Below are 8,079 nucleotides of genomic sequence, written 5' to 3' on the forward strand. Positions count from 1 at the left end.
CAGACATGATTTATCTGGCTTGCGTTGTCCATTAAATGCTTGCGTTGAGGAATTATCCTTATCTTCTCCAAAATAATTTACTTATTCCTTAATTAGTTCACTTAACAGTTCAAGCATCAAAATCCAGCTCGTTTCGACATTCAAGTCCTTCACTTCTTACATACTCTACATCCACCGAGAGCTTTTGGATTCCATTAATCATCTGACAATTTTTTTCATACCTTACATCATACTTCTCATATTGCGACTCTTGTTAAGGTTACAATCATCCCTGAGTCTCTTCCTTCTCTTGTATCCAAATACGAAGTGCAGTTTAATAATATCAAAGTACTCCGTCTCACTCATAACATTTTCTATCCATTCCTGAGGAATTTCCATCTTCACAAATCACCAGCCACCTTTTGGCATTAAATACTTCTTTATCAAGATTCGTTATAAAACCTGACTTTCCTTCTTCATGCGCTTCATTCCTCCTAGGTCCTATTCAGCTCTCAGACATTTGTTCTAACTATCATATACTAGTTTGAGTTGATCAGGCTCAGCTAGATACGACATTTAGAATAAATATCCGGAACCCAATGGTCCCACTGCATTTTATTGAATTCTAATGACCCAAGGCACGATCTGAATCGACCTGCTCTGATACCAAATTGTAACACCCATACTAGAAATTACCTAGGATATCTAGTATGCTCGTTAAACTTGGCATTGAATACATTAAAATTACAATAATAAAATTTCTTCTGAACATATCATAAAACTACTTGTCTATACATTTAAAATAGTACCACTGACGTGTACAACATACATGCAATGACAAGTAAATATAATTGTCCAGCTTCTTCTTCTACTTCATCACGAACTGCCCTGCTTGCGATCCACCTGTGTCTCTGAAATAAAATAAAAGGGATTGGGGTGAGACGGGATGTCTCAGTGAGTTCCACCTATCCTAGGCTGTAGGCAATCTCAAGGAACCTAGGATCGCCATTTGTCTCTAAACTCAACCATTTTGGGTTTATGCAGTTTTATCATGCATAACTGAGCGATCGGGGGATAACTAGGATCGCTATCTAAAAGACTGATATAATCCTGATACTAATACTCAACTCATAATCATAATTATAATCATAATGTCTGTCATATTATGTTAGAAATGTTAGCGTTGAACAAACAATATTATCTGAGTTGATTTTACGGAATAAACCCAGGTGGAGTAACCCCGGAATTTATTCCACTCTGACCGGTATATATATAAATATTTCCAACAAGCGGGAACCCAACTGACGGGGATACCGGACTCCTCTGATTATTGTGGGGTCATCCTCGCGGATAGTGCCCGTTCCAACTGGCGGGAACCTTTCGTATCCAACTGGCGGGATAGCGAAAGCCACAATTTAAACATGTTTTAATATTATAACTTGATCTGATTCTCTGATAACTGAATCAATCCTCAACTCCACTACTGACGGGGAGATAGAGAGGAATAACTTATCTTAACTAATTTTCTTTTAATGAAAACATCCTGAAACTGATAATAAAGACGTAGTGACTCCGTCTTTATTCTGAAATTATTTCTGATACTAACCTATTCAGGTTCTAGGCATATCGTTGTCATATGCCATTTCTAAAAGGTTATAAAATTTTCCCCATATCCTGATAAATTAAATTCGACTAATTAAGCCGAACTTCCATACTTAGAATTCTCTACTTTCCAATGATTGGAAATTTACCCATGAATAATTTGTTCAATAGCTATTTTACTCTAAACATTACTTTACACAAATAAATATACACTATGGTAGTGTATGATTAGAGGATATGCATAATACAATTTCGGCTACATATTCGGCAATAATGAGAATTGGAGTCTTAGCTAAGTCAAACCATTATATTACCTTAAAAGTATAATTTATATTAGCTAAGAGTCGAAATAAAGTAATAAAATCAAACAATTCTCACTTTACGTAACGTTAGCCGAAATTGCATATTTATTCATTCTCACGCAAAACTTATCATAATATTTTTCCTCTAACTTCTACATTACCATAATCATATTTATCAACATAAAAGTTATTTTAGAGTACTCTAGCAAGGGTATAAATCTTAATCATATTGTCACTAAATTATGTACTAATGTACTAAATCATATTCTATTATTCTAAAGGCATAATTTAACTACCCAAAGGGAAGTTTTCTAACTAAAGGAACTCACCGTGAATCATTTCTGCAAATTGCAAGCAGCTTATCCCAAAATCTGCAGCTCTGCTATCTCCAAAACTCTATAATCACTTTCCCAAAATAGCTTATGCCTTAGCTTATAGGTCTTGCCCCTTCTGAAACAATTCAAACCACTCGTGACATAGCCTTACTTCATCAACCAGCTTACACAAAAATTTTCATTTCAGTCCCTGCACCAGAAGTTTGCCGTTTGGCTATTTAAGCACTTCTAAAACAGTTTAATTATCATTTAAGCACTTTTAACATCACTAAACCATCTTATCATTTTTCCATTACTCATATGTCAATTAAACATATCTCTCATAAGCTGTTCTTCAGAAAATAATACTTGAAACAACTTAACTTTCAACTTAAGCTATTCTTCAACGGCTTAACTAGCAACTTATAACTTCTATCACATAAATTTCGACCCAACCTTTAACACAGAAGTTCCAACAGTATTATTAGCCCTATGAACCACTTATACAGTAGTTTGAACTCACAACTTAGTCATTTAAGGCATTTTGATCAAAACAGCTTAACTGACAGCTTATTCCTTCTAAACCATTCATTTTCTGTTCAAATTTTCCAGAATCAAAACATACATGTATACACAACTCATATCCCATTTCCACAGCAATCCTAACATGCTAACTTCAAAAATCAATTATGGAAGTTTTTGGGACAACTTGTGGCTTTTAGCTTTTAGCTTCTAGTTTCTAGCTTTTCATGCCAAACAACAACAACAATACCAATTCTACTAACAGCCCTTACCTCAAACTTCTTGCCAAGCCAAAACCCTAGCTTTTGTGTCTTGCTCCAACATGCTCAAACTTGCCTCTTATGCTCAAAACACCACATAAAGCTTCAATTGTCTCTACAAAGTCACCAATTCAACTCTTAGTTTTTTTTTTTTATCATTTCTTCATACCATATTTCTAAATTCCATTACCACACATAATCCTCTTCCAATTACACATAAAACACATATCAAAGTTTGGATTAAATAAATTCCCATGAAAAGGTGATTATGCCACTTACCTTGTGATCAATTCATTCTTTGATGCTCTTATGCAAACTCATAAGCTAATTCCCATGAAGCTTGAATGAAAAATGAAGGTTATGGAGGAAGAAAGAGGAGGGGCGGTTTTGAGTGTTTAAGGAGGGAGGATGGATTTTGAAACTTAATTCTTGCTAAACACTCCACATGACACTCCTTGAATCATGTTCTTGATTATTTCATAGTAATTTTAGTGAAGAATTGAGAGGTTGACATGGTGGTAGTGTGGACCGATATTTTTGGAGTGAGAAGGAGGAAAGTTTTGTGCTTTGGTGAGTAGAATGATGTAGAAGAATGAAGAAAATGATAGAAAATATGTCTTGGTCCATTTTCAAATATCTAGGATGGCAAAATTACTAAAATGCCCCATTAATTTGTAACCATATAATTCTTCAAGTTCATTGGAATAATGTGTGAGATATTTACCGATTGACGTCGCATTTTTCAATAAATAATTAACCCTTCAGAAATTATTACCGTTCTGACATGTAACTGATACGACAATTTATTTAAAATTACGCGGGATATTACACTCTAACCCCCCTTAAAGAAATTTCGTCCTCGAAATTTAGAGTTTACCTGATAATAAATACAAATAATTCCTCTATACTTTCGATCTTAGACTTTCACATACGTCTGTTACCAACTGATTTTCTTTATCCGACTAAATTATCGGTTTCCCTTGTTACATAAAGTCTTTCGACTACCTAGCCATAGATACAACTGACTTGAATTAATATGTTAAACCGATTTTAGGACATATTTTCCAATCTCATATGTCGAAAAGATTCGATAATAACCTTCTTATCTGTGATTTGTGAAATACATTATGCACATTCCGAACATAGTGGATAGTAAAGCTAACTGATGCATCTGATATCTTTCGAGTAAATTCCTTGTTCCACATATTCTTTATAAATTGTCTTAGGTTACTCCTACTTGTTTACCTTCACTGAATTCTTGAAAAATCTCATACGTCTACTAGAGTAACACTTCTATCGACTTTGTCAACTTTTATCTTGTCTTGGACGGATATGACCTTTGAGTGATCTTTCATGCTATGTCTGGTCCCTATAAAATTTTATTTCTGAACTATGCCCCAAATAACGAGGTCTTATAATGATAATCATATCATACTCTGTATAAGATCGTCCTTACTCTGAGCAATATCTGACGTCAAGTTTATTTCATCAAAAGTAAGAATTGTTCCAACTTTCTCCGTTAATTAATACATAAATAGGTAAATGTTACTTCTGATGTCTGTTATGTTTTATCTGAATAAACTCAACATTGTGCTACCTCTAACATCTGTTGGAAGTACTAACTGACGAGTACAATCCATAAATCAGATTTAAATACATAGTGTACTAACTGGCGAGTACATTAAATATATAAATCTTATATGAGAATGGTGCACTGACTGGCGAGTACACAATACACGAGGTACTAACATTTTTTTCCAGAGGATTTAAAGTTCAATCTTTAACATTATTTTTTGCTCACGTTTGTTACTAATATTTTTTTTAGAGTATTTAAAGTTCAATCTTTAACATTATTTTTTTCTCACGTTTGTTACTAATCTTTTTTTAGAGGATTTAAAGTCCAATCTTTAACATTATTTTTTGCTCACATTTGTTACTAATCTTTTTTTTAGAGAATTTATAGTCCAATCTTCAACAATATTTTTTGCTCACGTCATTACTAATCTTTTTTTAAAGGATTTAAATTCCAATCTTTAACAATATTTTTTACTCACGTTTGTTACTAATTTTTTTTAGAGGATTTAAATTCCAATATTTAACATTATTTTTTGCTCACGTTTGTTACTAATCTTTTTTTTAGAGGATTTAAAGTCCAATCTTTTTCATTATTTTTTACTCACGTTTGTTACAATTGATCAAAGACTAAGGATGAGTAATTTATATCAATAAAATAATACGGAATACTGTGTTTTGTGTAAGGGATATGAAAATACTTGACAATCTTTGTCGGTTGTATTGAGGGGAACAACACAGATGTACAACATAAAAGTGGCTGATAAAAAAGTAACATGAGTTGTTGTTTTGTGCTAGTTTTTTTGTGAGTTTGATCTTTGGTTAACAGAGGTAAAAGAGGGTTAACGGTGATGATTAGTAACATGGATTACTAATCCACATATTATTTTATAATTGGCTATTTGTATTTAAAATTAAGGGTATTTTTGGAAAGAAAAGTCCAACCCAAAGGTGTGCTTATAGATAAAAAAAAAAAAAACACACTATCATAGTTTGTATAAGCAATTATAAACCAACAAAGTCTAATAATTCTTAAAATTAATCGTAAATAATTTGAATCATAATCACTTATAAACCAGCAAAGTGAAATAATCCATAAAATTAATCAACTTTGATTAGTTGTAACATGAAAGAAAAAATAACTTACAGGTTAATTCTGAATTCTGATGCAGAGGGCGGAGAGAGGTTGAGAAAAACTAAACAATGCGGGAACGAACTATGAACAGTGAGAACCATACTTATTAATATTTTTAATATAGTGCTAACAAATCTTTTTCTAAAAGATTTTGAATCATAATATTTTGCTCACTTTTATAACTAATATTTTTATCAGAGGATTTAAAGTCCAATTTTTAACATTATTTTTTTCTCATGTTTGTTACTAATCTTTTTTTTTTGCTCACGTTTGTTACTAATCTTTTATTAGAGGATTTAAAGTTTTATATTTAACTTTATTTTTTGCTCATGTTTGTTACTAATATTTTTTTAGAGGATTTAAAGTCCAATCTTTAACAATATTTTTTGCTCACGTTTGTTACTAGTATTTTTTAGAGGATTTATAGTCCATTTAATATAGTGCTAACAAATCTTTTTCTAAAAGATTTTGAATCATAATATTTTGCTCACATTTGTTACTAATATTTTTATCAGAGGATTTAAAGTCCAATTTTTAACATTATTTTTTGTTTAGTTTGTTACTAATCTTTTTTTTTTCTCACGTTTGTTACTAATCTTTTTTTAGAGGATTTAAAGTCCAATCTTTGACAATATTTTTTGCTCACGTTTGTTACTAATTTTTTTTTAGAGGATTTATAGTCCAATCCTCATCGGCTATTATTTTTGTTTAAAAAATATTAAAAAAACTCATAGACTCGTGAGAAATAAAGCAGGAAAAAACATAAACTTTGGATTATTTTTTTCATAAGTGATTATTGTTCAACTTTGATTTTTTCAAATTCTGATTCATTCATTCTTCTAACAAACAAAGGTAAAAACAAAGCTTGAATTGTAATGTTGGCGGAAAGTAAAGTGCTAGAAGGATAAAACATAAAGATATTCAATTCATGAAGTGGACCTTAAAGATATTACATTCAATGGTGCTTCAGAAATATTAATCAAGTTCGTGAGCCTTCGAACTTTCTAATTTTTTAGAGGTGATGATATGTGATCAGAGGTTACTATGATGAATTCTAGATCAATTTGAATTCATGAGAAGAGACATAAAGAATGCAAATATAATTTTTAAACTTTTTGTGAGTTTGATCTGTTTTTAATGGTGGTAAAAGAAAGTTAACGGTGACGATTAGTGACATTGATTATTTAATCCACGTGTTATTTTATAATTGGCTATTTGTATTTAAAATTAAGGGTATTTTTGGAAAGAAAATTCCAACCCAAAAGTGTGCTGAAAGGGGTAGTTTTCTTTATATATAGTATAGATATATATATATATATATATATATATATATATATATAGATTTATTATTGATTCATTTATTTACTTTATTTTAATTCTAATTAATTTATTCACTTTATTTTAATTTATTTATTCACTTTGTTCTAATTTATTTATTTTCTTTATTCTAATTTATTTATTTTCTTTATTCTAATTTATTTATTTTCATTATTCTAGTTTATTTATATTCTTTATTTGAATTTATTTATTTATTTTCTTTATTCTAATTTATTTATTTATTTTATTCTAATTTATTTATTTTCTTTATTCGAATACATAATTATAAAATAAATGAAAAAAAAGAAAGGAACAAAATTAATATTTATTCGAATTTATTTATTCAATACAAAATCATAAAATAAATGCAAATATAATTAAAAAGAAAGGAACAAAATTAATACATATAACATCTCATTTTATTAATATAATTCATACACTAATTATTGATACATACATTTTATTCGAATTCACTAAATCTATTTATTTTCTTTTTACGCTCTTGGGTATATAGTGATCAGCCTTGGGGTAAATTGTGATCAATCCTGTTGGGGAAAAAGACATCAACAGCCCTTGGGGTAAATCTAAATCTGGTTCTTTTTATACCCCTAGAAGATTCTTTTTACCCACGGTAAAAAGTTTTTGGGGTAAAAAGAAGCAAATTTAATTTTACCTCAAGGGATGATGTCTTTTTCCCCAACCCGACTGACCACTTTATACCTCAAAGGGGTAAAAAGAGCCTAGAGACTATTGAAGAAAAAAGAAGAAGAGAAATAGGGGGAGAGTGAGGAGGAGAGAATGTGAGATGGTGTGAGAAAATGAGGAAGTTTGGAGAGATATTTATTAGTGGGAATGGTAACATAGGTTGTGACTACCATAAATGCAGTCATAAAAACGTGTAAAAGTTGTAAAAAAACGTGTAAATTGAATGTTGAAAACTTGACCAAAGTCTAAAAAAAGTGTGTTCTTCAGTTCATAAATTAAAGGATAATGACATGTAAACCAATTTACACATGTTGATTAAGCCACATCAGCGCCAAATGTGCCATGTCATTAAAAAGGTGACACATCAACTA

General features: G+C 30.6%; 1 long non-coding RNA gene across 2 annotated transcripts; it reads right to left on the reverse strand.

Annotated features, from left to right (window-relative positions):
- Window positions 1–713: 713 nt before the first annotated feature.
- On the reverse strand, window positions 714–4,714 carry LOC146903968 (uncharacterized). 2 transcript variants are annotated; one of them, XR_015018417.1, is made up of 4 exons: window positions 3,259–4,714; window positions 2,992–3,094; window positions 2,213–2,408; window positions 714–890 (listed from the first exon to the last, which is right to left on the reverse strand). It is a non-coding gene; the product is annotated as an uncharacterized LOC146903968 (long non-coding RNA). The 2 variants fall into 2 exon arrangements; XR_015018416.1 differs by having other exon boundaries at window positions 714–2,408.
- Between the last annotated feature and the right edge of the window lie 3,365 nt (window positions 4,715–8,079).

This window comes from Medicago sativa, chromosome 7 (genome assembly GCF_051527215.1).
Source record: "Medicago sativa cultivar Bolivia chromosome 7, Bolivia_mono, whole genome shotgun sequence".
Classification (NCBI taxonomy): Eukaryota; Viridiplantae; Streptophyta; class Magnoliopsida; order Fabales; family Fabaceae; genus Medicago; species Medicago sativa.